Source organism: Pinus tabuliformis, chromosome 4_1 (genome assembly GCF_031772625.1).
Source record: "Pinus tabuliformis cultivar Carrire ecotype Pingquan chromosome 4_1, CPIR1, whole genome shotgun sequence".
NCBI lineage: Eukaryota > Viridiplantae > Streptophyta > Pinopsida > Pinales > Pinaceae > Pinus > Pinus tabuliformis.
In genome coordinates this window covers 723,657,786-723,676,207 of record NC_142303.1, presented here as the reverse complement: position 1 = coordinate 723,676,207, position 18,422 = coordinate 723,657,786, and the positions used below count along the sequence as shown (strand labels likewise).

At 36.9% G+C, this 18,422-nt stretch overlaps 1 pseudogene; it reads right to left on the bottom strand.

Annotated features, from left to right (window-relative positions):
* Nucleotides 1-333: 333 nt before the first annotated feature.
* Nucleotides 334-2,982, bottom strand: LOC149178181 (mitochondrial import inner membrane translocase subunit TIM23-2 pseudogene; annotated as a pseudogene).
* Between the last annotated feature and the right edge of the window lie 15,440 nt (nt 2,983-18,422).

The window sequence follows — 18,422 nt, the reverse complement described above, 5'->3', positions numbered from 1 at the left end:
TAAATTAAAAACCTAAAATATTAAAAAACTAATAAAATAATATTATGAATGATTTTTCATTAAAATTTCATTTCCCTCTCTTCCGACTGAGTCGATATCTTACTCGCATCTAAACCTTATTGATTGTGTAGTGTGGAGAAACTACATTCATTTTTAAGAAGAAAATAATTCTTTAGAAACAGAATAGTAGTAGAACCTATGTTATTCGTGGATCTCATTGTAGTGGAACAAGGAGTTGTGACCAAAACCATACTTTCGGACCAATTCCCGCTACCATTATAAATTTATCCAGGTTTTTCTAGAAATGTGTCCAGGCCATACAGGAGAGCACAATCAGATGGGCATGCATCTCTTAAGATCTTGCTTTCTTGTGATGAGAGCTCTGACAAGAAGTCCCCTAATTGTGCAGACATCAGAAACCGACCTTGGGCTAGTGACAACCTTGTAAAATGCTTCGGTGCCAATCCCAATGCAAATTTTGTTGAAGATTTCGCCGGTACCCCTGGAAGCCATAATCCTGTTCTCTAATCTAGCATAAACGAGCGTTATGACGCCCAGTCTATTGCCAAATTTCATTCTCGTGTGGCCAGCGGCATTCAAGACCCTGTTAACCTCGAGCTTAATAGAATCTCCAAGGCCTTCAAGCCCTTGACCAGGCCAATGATGGCACCAAGGACAACGCTAAGGAGATACCCACAGCCTGTGTAATAGGTGATATTTTCACCCCAAGGCGTTCCCTACTTGGAGACCTCTTCTTGAAATAAGAATTATGGGAAAGTAGGGATATGGTATATATTCTGGATCGGGTTGTAATCAATGGCATCGTGCAGATCTCCAAAGGGATTGTACAGGTTCCTTCCTTCTTGATCTCCTCCTCCATCTCTCGAATGATCAATTATTTGATTACTGGTTTCACTGGGGTACACCTACCATGAGTTTTTCCTCTGGGTCGATCCTGTGACCTACACCTTTTGTAAATCCAAAATAAATAAAAAAAAGGAAAGTGAACAAAGGCGGAAGAATGGAACCAATATTGCAGACCCATCATTTTCTACTCAATTAAGGAAATAATTCCTATTTTCAACGCCTTATTTTCGTCTTTTGGAGAACCAATCAAGGGAGAATCTATTCCAAGAGGATCTCCTCTTGGATGTTTTGGAAACCAAAATCTGACTTATGATCACCTATTTTTAGAATTTGAAAAGCCAATTTGGGTATAGTAACATATATAATGTCAACTTCAATATATTCTCAGATTTGAATTTTTTTATGATGGCATACCCAAATTGGAAAAGGAACTTGCTTTAACTTAATGGAAAAAAGAATCAAGAATATATATTATTTAGTTAGGAGAGAGATGAGAGATGTCAAATATGGAGGAGTCGTAAGAAGGATGGGACGTGTTAGAGCTGGAAGAGACACCATAATAAGGGGAGGGCACAGGGAGGAGAGAAAGGGGAAGGAAGAAAGGAGAATGGAAAAAGGAGAAAGGAGAATTGTGGGTGTGGGTATGAATCGTGTTCTAGTGGAACTTGGGGTTTAATACAAGCTTGGGGTTCAATGGCTTACTTTGCAAATAAGTCACTAGGCATATACTCACTAGAACTACCATGTGGCCACTAGGGAAGCTATTAGATCTTACCCCATGATTATTGGCTTGGAAAAACCTCTGTTGGCAGGCCTTATCCATAGAGAACAACTTCCATCATTTACTAAGTTCAAGGATAGGAGAGCAAGTTTATGCTTTCAACCTTTGGGCAAGAAGGTTGTTAATCGCTAGCGATGCTTCTGAAGTTTAATGGAACCTCTTTTAAAAAAACGTTGATATTAATTTATAGTACCTTATGTAATTTTCCAGGGTGAAGTAGACTTCCTTAATTGGATTTGATGGGGTTTAATAGTCTCTTTATGAATGCAGTGGTTTAAGTTCCCACTAATTTCATTCTAAATGCAGGTTGTAGTTGCATATACATCGGCCACATAGACACATAAGCAACAAAGCATCGAAGATGACGAGGTGAACATGGATATTACATTTGGTATCATATCCTTCCATTTTGGTTATTTCAGAAGAGGAGCTCATCTCTTCATAAATAAACATTGTTAATGGTCAGAAACTCACAAGTCAATATTGATGTTATATTTTGAATAAATTATAAATAGTAGAGAATCCAGGCACACATCCAATCATCTCATGATTGGATTTTGTTTCTTTTTTCTCTTGTTCCTTTGGTTATTTCTTATCCTTAATTATTAGCCATACGCTTCTATGAAATAGTCTCTTTTATTCCTCGATAAAAAGAATTTCACTCCAAGGATTGATAGAGACAGAAATTTGCTGCTAGATATTATGCACAAAGTGTAATCTTTGAAGTTTTTTTCAAGAATGTTGAACCATGCCATATTGATTATTCATCTCATGTTAGCCACAATGTTAACCTACAAATCTATATCTGATAGTTATAAATGAAAGTCACCTCGGACTGATATTTTATGACAACATTAATTCATTCTTAAGTATTCAATAGGCACTCTGCTCAAGTAATTTTACATTCTACCAATATTTTTTCAAAAGGAAAGTGAAATGGATCAATTATCCCATAATGGAAACATCTAATGTACATAACTAGATAGTATTTGTGTGAAAAGTAATATAAATTATAGGTTGTCTTCCTTTGGCTTTCTACTAAGTTTAGCATATTGGCTGCCCATAAGCTACAAAATTTCCTCCCACAAGCCAAGAGTTGAAGCAGAGGCAGTATTGATTAGATTGGGGTTGTAGGATGCTACATACTAGTAATCCAAGGATAACTCCTCCTTCAACTGATTGAATTCCCAGCCTGCATAGCCAAGAAAGAACCTGAAATTTTCACGTTGAAGCACTTCATTCCTCACAAGTTCTTTTGCAGAGTGTGAACTATTCCTAGCACCATAACACAAACCAAGAATAAATTCATCAAAATCTATAACAACATTTTCCATTGTAGTTAATAGGAATATACTTGCTTCAAGCAACCCACCAAAATGTAGTGGACAATATGAAAATATTGTAGTTAAAACTAGATTTGTAAGCTTTGCGTCTCTTATATACCTCTGCAAAGGAAGATTAAGAATGACCCCAAATGCACCCTCTCTGGGGTCACTAGATCCTTCTTTATGAAGAAAAACTATCGTTCTCTCAAAACTTCGTGTTCCATTGATATTTTTAGTTACAACAAGTAGACAACTCAATTCAGGTGCCTAAATTGGATGAGCCTATTTAAGACCTAATTCTATTGAGTATTGTTATGAAACCAAATCACAAAAAGATAGAAAAGATAAATCAACACCTTAGAAATCAGCCTCTTTGAGGGGGAAACCTCCTTTACATTACATCAACAATTCTTGGATGATACAAATGACAAGACCTCCTTTCTATATATAGGAGTCTAAGGGGTCATAATATAATCAGAGCCGACATAACAATAATAATGTAAGGGCACAACAATAACAATAGTGGGCTTCTATGGGGCACAATAATAAAAATATGGCACTACACGGGCACAAAAATATAATAAGGGGGTTGCACTAATAAAAATAAGGGGTTACACTAGTAGTATAGGGACCTAACATGCCCCTCTCCTTCAAAAAGTGTTGTCCTTAACGCTTGAGTAGTTCTGGATGCTTTTGTATAAAATTATCATCCTTCTATTAGTGTCAGTATTTGCATCGTGTTGTCAGTGATAAAAAATCCTCTTTTCATATCATTTTAAGGGTCCGATTCAACAATTTTTTATCATTCCACTAGGTTGTGAAAAAAATTAGTCATTGATGGTAGTCCTAGTCCAAAAACATCACTCTTCCATAAATGCGATTAGTTGTTGGCATAGTTTCATATCTTGTTGACTATACATCATCCAATAAAGTTATTTTTATCATGCCATTTGTATCGGTCATGAGGTCATTATGTCATCTTGAAATTTAGTCCTTCAAGGTCTCATTAGGTCTTTAGGGTTTTTCAAGGTTTCATTAGGTCATTAGGGTTGCCAAGGTTCCATTCCATTGCATAAGATCAACAAGTAAAGGGTGATCAAATAACATCCCTTCACCATGTGAAGATGATTTGTAAAGAGAAATGCTTATTTCATTATGTAATTTTATGTCTTTCAAATGTAATAATTTCACCATCCCAAGTTGTTAACTCAGTTTTCCAAAGATTCCAGAACATCAAAAGATCAATTTTTCAAACGAAATATTCAAGTGAATGAGTAAATTTTCAAAGGGTTAAGTGCATGCCAAAGGGAGTTGTTTTTTCCCAAGGGTGTCCAAATCATCATTTTCCACAAGCACTAAACCCTAATTTCCTCACCCATTGAGCTAGGGTTGGCTATGAAATTAGAGACATCTGAGTATATGAGGCATAAGGGAGTTCATTTCAGCGAGTATGAGGCCATTACAACTCATACACATCATGTCTCCATCACTTTTCAATAAGTCATTCCAAGGGACAAATCATTTGCCATACATAGGGATGGTTTTTATTCAAACTATGTTTTAGACCAAACAGGAAGAATTTGGAAAAAGTGAGAGAGATTTTTTTCCACAATAGGATAAGGAAGAAAAACCTCCTTCACTTTTTACGCAGGTGTCACGGTTTTAGCGAAATGTCAAAAATACAGGTGCTACAAAAGAGTTGTTGCACTTCTGGAGTGACCTTGGAAAAATCAAGCTTTTTCCTAGCTGTATTTCCCAAATGACTTGTTTGATGCATCAAAGGATAAATAAACACAAAGAGCTTTCCAATGAGCTATCATGACCTTAATGTGGAGTTGAGGAAGACCTTTAAACGTTTACTTCAACATCACTCTGCATTTTTGCAGCCTCATTCTGCACATTTTGACCAGTCTTGGGAGATTGGGCTTTTGATAGGGAAAATAAGCTCCAAATTGAAACATGCAAGATTTCCAGGAAATTAGACTCAACAAGCTTTCCAATGAGCTATCCCATGCCCAATTTTGACATCGGGAAGGCAGCCAAATGTAGACTTGAAGTTGCGCTGCGCTTTTGGCAAGAGAGCTTAAAAACCCTCAAACCCTCAAGGAAACTCTAAATTTCCCTCTCCTTCCATCATTACAAGTAAGTGGACATCCCTCACTTTAGTTTTGGTTTGCAAATCCAATGTTTAAGCATCATTTTCCATGTTTAAAATGAAACCCTAAAATCTCCCTAATGATGCTTAAACCCTAAATCTTCACTGTTCATCCTATCACCTATCCCTACAGCTCTAAATTCACATATCCCTATTCCCCTATCACCTTGTCCCTTTTTCCCTTTACCCCTATTCCATATCATTCCCATTCCCTTTGTCCCTCTTCCCCAAGAGCAAATTCTCAAGCAAACAAGCCGACCCTCTCATTTCCTACTCCTCCATTCATTTCCTAGTCACAAACTCATCTCCCATCCCCTCATTCCTAAAAACACTTTCACTTATTCCCTTCGTACACCTTAGCCTTGAAAACATGGACCAAGAAGACCGAGACTATGAGGAGGAGGAAAATGCAAGAAATGACACCTCAGCAGATATAGCTAGGCAATAGAGAAAACCACAAAAAGGAGGAGGATAGAATTAGGATGTTGGCTGAAGCTTCCTTGGCTCATCAAAGCATTTGACGATGGTGCTTCTCACCAATTTTGGGAAAATTTGGAGCAAATTTTGGAATTTAATACATAGAAATATGGCTTAGGGGCACTGATTGAAGAAATGGTTTGCATTTTTGGATTCAGAGTGATGAGGACATGCACCCTAGCAAGCTTCAAAGTTTTTGAGGCAGAACTAGTCCACCAAAAGGTCAAAAGAAACCCTAAAAATGACCTTTCTGCCACTTTTTGGACACAGAAGCAGCCTTGGGAGAATCAAGTTTGGAGGAGTCAAATGAGCTTCAAATTTAGAAATTCTAGGTGCTTTGGAAAGTATAGTTGAATACCTTCCAAAGCACTATCATGGGCTCAATTTGGATGCCAAGAAAGCCTGCAAAAGGGACTTGAAAGTGGTGCTACGCTTTTGGCCTGTGGCACTGCACTTTTGGTAGTTTTGCTCAGGGTTGCTATTTTTCCAGTTTTTTACTGTAATCATGGATTCTCTTTCATGGTGGATGATTTACCATTGTAAATAATGTCTTTTCATGTAATTGTGACAGATAAATAGTAATAGAGGGTAGATTAATTGCTTTAGGAGTTCGTTTGAGCTCAAATGAATAAGTTTTTCACTTTTAGAGGCAAGTTGTTGAGATGCCTATATTCATGCTTCTTGTTCAATATCGGTTAGGTTAGCTTCTCATATTAGGGTTTCGACCCCTGAGGATGGGAGGAGGTTGAATACTTTTCTATATCTTCTTCTTCTTTCTCTTTGTTGGGGGTTGGACTCAATTGGATGCTTAGATCTTGATTGTACACCTTTGTAAGTAGTTTGGTAGGGGATTAATAAGAATTTTAGCTATTTTTGTGAGATCCCTCTGGTATGAAGTTTTAGTACAGTTTCTTCTTTTGTGACTATATGTTTATATATTTTATGTATGCCATCAATCATTTCATTGCTTCTAGTTGAGTGCTTTTAGGTTTGATAGGCAGAATCCATTGCATCAGTGCTCTGCCTTGGGAAACCATTTACCATTTCATGTTTTCTGTAGTCTAGGAAGGATCCATGATTGTCACATGCCCTTCTTAGCTTCTCACCAGTCTAAAACATGCCAGCTCATCAAGCCCAAGAGTGCTAAAGTCTATGACTACCTTGCCCCATAGAACACCTTGCATTTCTGACCTAATTACCGAGACCTAAATTTCCCAGCTCCTCTTGATCTAGCAAAACCGCTACAAAATCCAATCAAATCTTTCATGCTACTATACATAGCCTAAAATCCTTTACCTGATCTAGTAATCTTGACTGAGATCCTTACGGAAAGAGTCCTCTCCTAGCCTAGTAGGGCTAGCTACTTGGCTAAGCATGGTTTTTGGTTACCCTGGCATTGCCTTCCTTCAGCCTGAGATTCAATCCAGGTGATAAAATAGTGGCGACCATACTGGGGAACGTAGTTTTATGTTCCTCAGAAAAATGTATCAAGTTCATATCTGGATATAATTGTTGATGGTGGACAATGATCAGACACCGGAAGGCTAAAATCATTCACCTGGCAACTCTAAATCAGTTTCGAGATCAGATCCAAGGACTCCACTGGAGGATGAACCTGACCAGCAGAAACATGAAAGGAAAATATGGAAAGATCAGATATTCAAGTTGGAATTTCATCCAAGACATTATGTTCTTTGTTATAAATTATTTCTTCTCTTTTCCCGAGAATTTCAAGAAGGCTTTAAGAAGTATACTATATTTGAAAAAGGATCCTAGACCTGCATTTGATTCCTTCCCTTTGAAGATTGTGAATACAAAATGTTCACATGCCTTTGATCTTGATCAAGACCCTTCTTCTGAATATTATGATGTCCATCTTCAAACTGATGAGCCTCAAGAGACCAAGATTGATTCTACACCTTTTGTACATATTCCTATACCTTGTAAAATTCTAGATAGATACAAGCCTCTGATTTTACCTCATATATCCCATGCTTTCCCTAAAAATCATTACCTATATCTACCAAGTTTTGATGGTGAATGTGACAACATCACTGCTGAGAGACATGTACTGAATTTTGAGTCTTTTCTTGACCTTTTTGAAGTTGATGAAGAGGATGTCAGTATTAGGCTTTTTGCTCTTTCTTTGAAAGTAAAAGTCAAGAGTTGGTTCAAAACCCTGCCTGATGCGAGCATCTCAGATTTATAGCAGTTCGTCAAAGTTTTCCTTGACAAGTGGGTGGTTAGAAAGAACCCTTTCTTGATTCTAGAAGAGTATAACTAGCCGAAAAGACAGCCAGGGGAGATAGTACATAGTTTTCTGCCAAGTTTAACCAAGTCTATTTTTTGATGCCTGCTAATATAAGGCCTCCTCCTAGATCTACTCTCTTACACTACCCGAAAGCCTTTGATCCAAAAATGGAGTTTCAGCTGAGAGAAAGGAACCTTGCAACACTTGAAGAGATGCAAAACAGTGCAGTAGATGTAGAGGCTAATCTGCTAATCAGAAGGGCAAAGTTGAATGAAGAAGAGATGAAGAACATAGATCCAGAGGAATCGAAATATTTAGAGGTAAAGCTCGACATTTTGGTAAGTGCAGTGGAAGAGATAATGCAAAATATCACCATAACGAATGAGTATGACGTTCAAGACTAAGGCTCACTGATTGAAGAAAAACAAGTGGATGATCCAAAACATTTTGTTTCTTATCCCAGTTGTCATAGATCTGATAATGATTGTTTTATAGATCATCTTGGAGAAGAGAGATATGTTGATCTGAAATGTATGCTTGATGATGTGTTTTATACTCATGATTTACCTAAGTTTGATTAGTATGATGATGATTATGTCCTCCAAATAGAAGCTAGTCTTGCACACAAATCAGTGGCTGGTTTGTGGAAGGAAGAAGTTCACTTTCAGTAGCTCGAATACAGTGATTAGCCAATGCATATCAACTATGGAAGTGAGGAGGAAAGTGGAACAAATTTTGAAATAAGTGAAGGATCTTTGCCTCTTTGTTTTACTTCGTTTTAGTTCATCAGAGACAACTTTCATGCAATCAAAAATCAATCGTTGATAAGTTTTGATCTGGACCATCTTGAGCGCAATGAAATCCTTGTTCAATACTTCTCATATATAGATTTTCAGCCCCTGAATTCCATTGAATGTCAGGTTGCAGATGAAGATTTTGAAGCTGGAACATATGATCAAATGATGCAAGATGATTCCGCACCATTATGTTCTGAATCATTTCAGTTTTTGAAGGGAATTTTGCATAGTATATCTTCAAATGAGCATCCTGTAGAAAATCATGCAATCTCATTGGAACCAATAGAAAATGGGTTGCAACAGTATTTTCAAGTTTTCATGATCTAATAGCTGATGTGTTGGATGATGTCTGCAGTCAAAGTCCTTCTACATTAGCTAATGTTGATCTTGAAAAAAGTATTGATACAAACTTGATCCGACAGCCAGTTTCTTTGTCATTTTCAGCAGGAGTCTCATCACAAAGCTCAGATGAAAGTTTGCATTCATGGTATGAGGAGAAGCAAAGTAATCCATTGGATGAGCTAAGTCCTAGTGCACATGAATTTCAAGATCCTTATGCAGTATTTTTGGAGTCAGATAGAGAATCCATATTATTTAACCTGGGAAAATTTGGATCTGTTTACGAGTTTTCATGGGAGTTGCATTTCAGTAGTTCTCTCTTCATGCTCATAAACAAGCACTTGTAGAGAATTCAAACAATAGCCTGAATGCTTACTTGGTTGCATTGGTTGTTTCATTTCACTTGATCAGGTGATGAATGGAATAGTTAGAGTAGGTTTTATTGAATAAGATCCATTTTGAGCATATTTTCTAGTTTGTCAGTTGTGTTTTAGTATTGAGTCAGTTTTTAGTTGAGTAAAAGTCAGTTTGTGTCTTTGAGTCATCAGTATTCAGTCATGTATTTCAGATTGATTTTTTTTTACTCCATGCCCAATGGATAAGGCTACTTGGTCTACAGTGTTTTTGGCACCTCCAAGGAGCTACCATCCCTAATGGAGCCAATGTTAGTGTCAATATTTGCATCCTGCCATCAGTGATCAAAAATCCTATTTTCATATCATTTTAAGGGTCAGATTCAGCAATTTTTTATCATTTCACTAGGTCATGCAGAAAATTAGTCACTAATGGTAGTCCTAGTGCAAAAACATCACTCTTCCCTAAATGTGATTACTTGCTAGCGTAGTTTCATATCTTGTTGACTGTACATCATCCATAAAGTTATTTTTATCATTCCATTTGTATCAGTCATGAGGTCATTATGTCATCTTGAAATTCAGTCCTTCAAGGTCTCATTAGGTCTTTAGGGTTTTTCAAGGTTTCATTAGGTCATTAGGGTTGCCAAGGATCCATTCCATTGCATAAGATCAACAAGTAAAGGGTGATCAAATAACATCCCTTCACCATGTAAAGATGATTTGTAAAGAGAAATGCTTATTTCATTATGTAATTTTATGTCTTTCAAATGTAATAATTTCACCATCCCAAGATGTTAACTCATTGTTCCAAAGATGTCAGACCATCAAAAGATCAATTTTTCAAAGGAAATATTCAAGTGAAAGGGTAAAGTTTCAAAGGGTTAAGTGCATGCCAAAGGGAGTTGTTTTTTCCCAAGGGTGTCCAAACCATCATTTTCCACAAGCACTAAACCCTAATTTCCTCACCCATTAAGCTAGGTTTGGCTATGAAATCAGAGACATATGAGTATATGAGGCATAAGGGAGGTCATTTTAGCGAGTATGAGGCCATTACAACTCATACACATCATGTCTCCATCATTTTTCAATAATTCATTCCAAGGGACAAATCATTTGCCACACATAGGGCCAGTTTTTCTTCAAACTATGTTTTAGACAAAACAGGGAAGAATTGGGAAAACGTGAGAGAGGGTTTTTTCCAAAATAGGCCAGGAAAGAAAAAACACCTTCACTTTTTACACAGGTGTTATGGTTTTAGAGAAATGTCAAAAATACAGGTGCTACAAGAGAGTTGCTGCACTTCTGGAGTTACCTTGGGAAAATCAATATCTTTCCTAGATGTGGTGACCAAATGACTTGTTTGATGAGTCAAATGATAAATAGACACATAGATCTTTCCAATGAGATATCATGAGCTTAATTTAGAGTTGAGGAAGACCTTCAAAAGTTGACTGCAACATCACTCTGCATTTTGGTAGCCTCATTCTGCACATTTTGACTCGTCTTGGGAGATTGGGCTTTTGAAAGGGAAAAAGAGCTACCAATTGAAAAATTCAATATTTTCTGGAGAGCTTAAAAACCCTCAAACCCTCAAGGAAACTCTAAATTTCGCTCTCCTTCCATCATTACTAGTAAGTGGACATTCCTCACTTTAGTTTTGGTTTGCAAATCCAATGTTTAAGCATCATTTTCCATGTTTAAAATGAAACCCTAAAATCTCCCTAATGTTGATTAAACCCTAAATATTCATTGTTCATCCTATGACCTATCCCTACAACTCTAAATTCACATATCCCTATTCCCCTATCACCTTCTCCATTTTTTCGTTCACCCCTATTCCATATCATTCCCATTCCCTTTGTCCCTCTTCCCCAAGAGTAAATTCTCAAGCAAACAAGCTGACCCTCTAATTTCCTACTCCTCCATTCATTTCCTAGTCACAAGCTCATCTCCCATCCCCTCATTCCTAAAAACACTTTCACTTATTCCCTTCATACACCTCAGCCTTGCAAACATGGACCAAGAAAACCGAGACTATGAGGAGGAGGAAAACGCAAGTCGTGACACCTCAGTAAATAGAGCTAGGAAAAAGAGAAGACCACAAAAAGGAGGAGGATAGACTTAGGATGTTGGATGAAGCTTCGTTTGCTCATTAGAGCATTTGATGATGGTGCTTCTCACCAATTTTGGGCAAATTTGGAGCAAATTTTTTCATTTGCACATTTTGGAATTTAATACATAGACAAACAACCTAAGGGCACCCATTGAAGAAATGGTTTGCATTTTTAGATTTAGAGCAATGAGGACATGAACCCTAACAATTTTCAAATCTTTTGGGGCAAAACTGGTCCACCAAAAGGTCAAAAAACACCCTAAAAATGACCTTTCTACCACCTTTTGGACACACAGAAGCAGTATTGGGAGAATCAAGTTTTGAGGGGTAAAATGAACTTCAAATTTAGAACTTCTGGGTTTTTGGAAAGTAGACTTGACGACCTTTACAATGAGCTATCATCGACTGAATTTGGATGCTGGGAAGGCCTCCAAAAGGGACATGAAATTGGCACTACGCTTTTCGCCAGTGGTGTTGCGCTTTTGGCAATTTTGCTCAGGGATGTTGTTTTTCCAATTTTTTACTGTAATCATGGATTCTCTCTTGGCGTGGATGATTTACCATTGTAAATAATGTCTTGGCATGTCATTATGATAGATAAATAGTAATAGAGGGTATATTCATTCCTTTAGGAGTTGGTTTGAGCTCAAATGAATCAGTTTTTCTCTTTTAGAGGCAAGTTGTTGAGATGCCTATATTCCTGTTTCTTGTTTAGTATCAGTTAGATTAGCTCCTCGTCTTAGGGATTCGAACCCTGAGGATTTTAGGAGTTTGAGTACTTTTCTATATCTTTTTCTTCTTTCTCTTTTTTGGGGGTTGGACTCAGTTGGATGCTCAGAGCTTGATTGTACACCTTTGTAAGCAGTTTGGCAGGAGATTAATAAGAATTGCAACTATTTTTATGGGATCCCTGTGCTATGAAGTTTCAGTACAATTTATTTTTCTATGATTATATGTTTATATGTTTTATGTATGCCATCAATCATTTCATTGCTTCTAGTTGAGTGTTTTCAAGTTTGATAGGCAGAATCCATTGTACCAGTGCTCTGCCTTGGGAAACCATTCACCATTTCATGTTTTATGTAGTCTAGGAAGGATCCATGATTGTCACATGCCCTTCTAACTTCTCACTAGTCTAAAACGTCCCACCCCATCAAGTCTAAGAGTGCTAAATTCTATGCCTACCTTGCCCCATAGAACACCCTGCATTTCTGACCTAATTTCCCAGACCTAAACTGCCCAGCTCCTCCTGATCTGGGAAGACCCCTACAAAATCCAATCAAAACTTTCATGCTACTATACCTAGCCTAAAATCCTTTACCTAATCCATTCATCTTGATTGAGATCCTTATGGAGAGAGCCCTCTCCTTGCCTAATAGGGCTAGCTACTTGGCTAAGCATGGTTTGTGGTTACCCTGGCATTGCCTTCCTTCAGCCTGAGGTTCAATCCAGGTGAGAAAACCTTTCGTGTGGAATATTTAGTGGTTAAGTTCTTCCACTTGATGAGATACTCTGAAATTGATCCATTTCATAGCTGTCGATTTCTTGGTTCTGTGACTGCTTCAGGTTCCAATGTGATTTTTCCGTCCTCGTCATGTTCTAGCAATATTATTTGAACTAGGATCTTCTGCGACTTTTGAATGAGTGGCCACACTTCTTCATCATTCTTCCATTAATCCCTTGCTTCATTTATCCAATCTGGTTGGATAATAGAAATAGCACAAAACAATGCTTCCACATCCTCATCCTTTCTTGAGAGTGCATTTGCAACAACATTTTGCTTCCCTTTTTTGTAGATGATTTGAAAGCCATAACCTGACATATTTGTGACCCATTTTTTATGTTCTTCTAAACATAATATTTGTTTTAAAAAGTATTTAGGACTATCATGATATGTTTTTACCTTGAAGTGTCTTCCCATTAGGTAAGGTCGCCATTTCTTAAGTTCATGTAGTATTTCCAATATTTCCTTCTCATAAATATCTTGCTTGAGGGACATTTGTTTGTATGGATGTAGCCATAAAAATACCCAATCGCCTACATCAAAACTTCTTTCACTTTGATGTTTATTTTCCATTTGTTTCATTCGATTCTGCACCAAAGTGGCGTTATCCTTTAAAAGTTGGAGAACTTGTTGTTGATGATCGATGTGATATTTCACTACTTGAACCTTTTTCTTCTTGATATGTCCTTCTATCTTGAAAGTTTGAGGAGTGGTAATTTCTACCAATGCATTACAAGATATGGTTGGATTCATTTCTTGATGCTCGATGTGATCTTTCACTTCTTGAACATTTTTCTTCTTGATATGTCCTTCTATCTTGAGAGTTTGAGGAGTGGTAATTCCTGCCAATGCTTTACAAGATATGTTCGAATTCATTTCTTCTTTCTATAGGATTGATTCTTGGCGTATATCCTCTTCTTTTGAAGTTTCTTGTTACATTTTTCCTCATCTTCACAATCTATGTAAAATAATTTCTTCTCAGCACACTTATGACCTTTAGAATATTTTCTATCAAAACTGTAACGAAGCCCTTTTTCTCTTTTTTCTTCCAATTGTTATGGTGTAAGCCTTGTAGGTGTGGAAGGCTAGGAGCAATAACACTTCCATATTCATAGTTGTGAGTGGTAGGATTCCTTGTTTCCATAATTCCCCTTTCAATTTTTCTTGCCAACCTGAATGCCTTCTCCAATGAATCAGGTTCCCAAAGACGAACCTCATGTTGAATGTTATCCTTTAAAGTCCCTATGAAGACATCAATCCTTTGCTTATGTGGAATATAATTACCATTATATTCAATTTTTGGAAGTCCTCAATGTGCTTTGCCATTGAACCCTTTTTTTTAGATTTATCAATTGGCCAAAGAAGGTGTTTCTCTTTGCATCCTCATAATGTGCTATCATTTTCTATGTGAAAATTGGCCAGCTGAAAAGTGATTTATGATAACAAAGCCTACTATACCATACAAACTAATGTGGCTCTAAATATAAAGATGTAATAAGTACCTTTTTTAACAATTTTACCTCATTTAGATCGAAATATTGCTCCATCTGTAGTATCCAATTTACCAAATCTTTGCCGTCAAACTTCCTCATATCGCTTTTTCTTGATTTTAGGAGCTCAATCTTGAAACGATTGTAACTTTGTAATTTTGGATCTCCAAGTACTGAATTTTCATCCTACAATAGTGCTCTGGGTCCTCTTTCCAATTCCACTAGTTTGATTGGAATTGGATTCTCCAAGAAAGAGTTATGCCCAATCTCCCAAGATGACCTTATTATATACTCTTTTAGTAGAGTGAACTTGTACGAAGTACCACGTGTTATTTTTTTGACCTTTAGACCTGAAAACAATACACAACACATTCCAGTCCATCCTCTTTCTATAGCTTCATACGGAATTTCAATCTAATGCTCATAGAGAAAGTTATGACGATTTTCCCCTGCTCACCTATTTGGGATGTAGTTCGGGAACCTGCAGAAACCCTAAATGCCTTGGACTGTATCTCTGAAAAAATAGCGAAACAAGATCTGAAATTCAGGCCCAAGATTCAACACGATTGCAGCTCAAATAGGTTTTAATTTCAAAATATGAACCATTGCAGAAAACAAATTATAGCAAAAATTCCACGATGGTTTGTTTGAGATGGAATTCTAGAGATTGCAAAAACCCTAACTTCCTCATATTATATCTCCAAAAATATAGTGAGACAAGATTTGCAATTTGGACCAGAGGTTTAGTGTGATTTTGGATCAAATGGATTTCTTTTTAGCCTCTGAAACTTCGCAGAAAAAATAGTTATAGTGAAAATACCACGAATATCTATTTGGAGTATCGAAACCCTAGAATCCAAAGCTCTGATACCAAATGTTATGAAACCAGCTCACAAAAAGATAGAAAAGATAGATCAATGCCTTAGAAATCAGCCTCTTCGAGGGGGAAACCTCTTGTACATTACACGAATGAAAAATTCTTGGATGATACAAATGACAAGACCTCCTTTCTATATATAGTAGTCTAAGGGGTCATAATATAATCAAAGCCGACATAACAATAATAATGTAAGGGCACAAAAATAACAATAGTGGGCTTCTATGGGGTACAATAATAAAAATATGGGTACTACATGGGCACAACAATATAATAAGGGGGTCTCATTAATAACAATAAGGGGTTACACTAGTAGTATAGGGACCTAACAAGGATTCTTTCCCACTTCTTGGCTCACCATTTCCACTCTTCTGAACTTGCTCTGCTGCCACAAGTTTTTCTCAAAAGGCTCACTAATAACTGTGTGTGAGGTGAACTTGTTCACCGACATCTTCTGATCCAAGAGAGATATACTCACTTTTACCTTCTAGGTTATCCTCTTCAAGGACAAGTTTGTTGCCATTTCTAATTACAAAGAAAGGAACCTGTAGCCTTATGCTACCCAAATCTTGGCTTGTGAAACCCCTTAGCTTATATGAAGAGTGAATTTTTTAGGACTAAATACTCCATGTAACCCCTTGTTTGTCTCAGTCTACAATGGATTAATACAACATCTGGGTTGTTGGGTAATCGTCGATTGCAGGATGAATTTATTGTTGGTTAGATGTGGAGAGAGCGGGATGGAGCAAGTGAGTGGGAAGGTCTATAGTCTGACACACTAGATTTCCATGGAGGGCCTTTTTTTCCTGCTAAAATGAGAGTAGGAATAAGTAATATGAGGTCTAGTGGTGGTGACGAAAACTTTGAACAAAATCTCAACATATCCCAGTGGATCTTACAAAAGGATGGATTTGTTGGGGCTAATTCGAGGAATTTCAAAGAGATTTTCCAATGCCTTTGTTTCTCTCCTCTAAACTACTCTGCAATGGATGGGAACACTCCAAAGCACTGGAAAATATGAGGTATCATAATCTTTGAAGCTTGGTCCATCAATATTTTAATTTTTTTACAATGCATAAAATCATGCATTACCATCAGGAATTATAGCTTGGATCCTCTATCCACAGTGGATTCCCTTAAATTACAGTAATGTTCATATATAGTTCATTAGAAGGTCAACCATGTTTTTTTACCATGCGTTCTATATGTAAAATTTTCACTGTATAACAATGTGGGATTCCTAGGTTTCTAGTTATGCAGTTGTCTAACCACTTTAGCATTTCGAGTCTGACTTGACACATATCGAGACAAATGGGATAAAATACAAACAAAGAGGGGAAGATAAGTTGATACAAAGACTCTTATGCCATCGAAATGAAACTTACAAGAAAAATTATCCAAGTTATCCTTTGAAAGAAGTCATTCATCCTTGTCCATTTTTAACACCACTAGTTTTTGAGACACTTATTGATCACAACTTTAGTTTCCACTAGCTTGAATTTATCAGTTGAAACTATGATCTCATATAAATTTCCTTCTAGATGTTCGACTTGTGTATCTATTTCTGCTATAGGTCTTACAGCTAGTAATTGTTTCTTACTTGAAAGAACTCTTTGAGGAGGACATGATCGTATCTCTTAGCTATGTTATCTCACCTCTGAATCCGCCAAGGTGATACCCCATATCTTCACTTAAATATTGCAAACATGTGCATTCATGCAGCGTCTGTAGCACGTTGAAATAGTGCAAACAAAACTAAAGGAGCTTATGTAGTGCACATTTTGAAATGGAAGAACTATAACTAATCAAACAACAGTTTTCATGGATTACAATATGATGCATCTCTTTCTATTGCAAGTCCTACAGCTAGCAATTATTTGTTCCTTGAAAGAACTCTTTAAGGAAGACATCATCGCTTCTCTTAGCTATGTTATCTCACATCTGAATCCACCAAGGTGATACTCCATATCTTCACTTAACTCTTGCAAACACATGCACTCTTGAAGCCTCTCGAGCATGTTGAGATATTACAAACAAAATTGAAGAATCTTATCTAATCCACATTTCGAAAATGGGATTTACAAAAGAAAATGTAGCAGAAGTGGCTAACTCTCTCTCATGTAGCTAGTTTTATTCTAAATTTGCATACTCTTCCCACCCAAAACAAGTTTAGAATTAGCAATACCATAGTTTTCTATATGAGAATAAATGTTAGTTTATTTTTAGTATATATGTATATAGAATTATCATTCCCACAACCATTCTGCAGATGTCTAGTTATGACATCCAATCTTGTTGAATGCATTTTTTTTAAGCTTTCCAATTGTCTGTATCCTAAAACTACTCAGTCCATTATCTCCTTTAGGGTTAGCATGATCACCATTCTCATGTGCATACCTCCTTTAGGATCAAATATTGTCTCTAGTGGAACTTTGAGCTGGTCCAAAATTTAGCACCCCAGGAGAGGAGGATAAGGTGATGAAGAGTATCAAGAAAAGGGGCATGTCCATTGTGCTACCCATATCAAAGATAATATGGTAAAAATAATGTATAATAGGGCTCTCCTCTTCCTCTATTTATATAAGAGGACAAGAAGCCAAAAGTGTAAGGTGAGGCTAAGCATCTGCAGGTAGCTCAATTTTGTACAAGAACATTTGACTCAATTAAAATCAGGGCTGCATATTTCTAGGATAAATAAGGAGAATATTACAATACTGAGAAACAATACCCCCATCTCTGAGTATCCATGACCCATGATAGCCACTTTTCCTCGCTCTAGATTCAATTTCTAATAGTATGTACTGGACAATATCTGAAATTTTCACAAGATTTGTACAATGAATCATAGGCACACTGTAGCAAAAGGGTAAATATAAAATTTCTTTAACTGTGTATTGGAAATTTTGTTTCATTAGTGCACCAAAACAAACATTATTAAAGTAGTAATTTTAGAGAAGGATATTGCTTTGAGATTCTTGATTCAAAAGGTGTTTCTCTATTCACGAGGAGCACAAATGGCCAGAAATTCTACACATAGAGTTAACAACACATCGGCACCAACATGAGCTAATCCTTGGCAAGGATGTAACT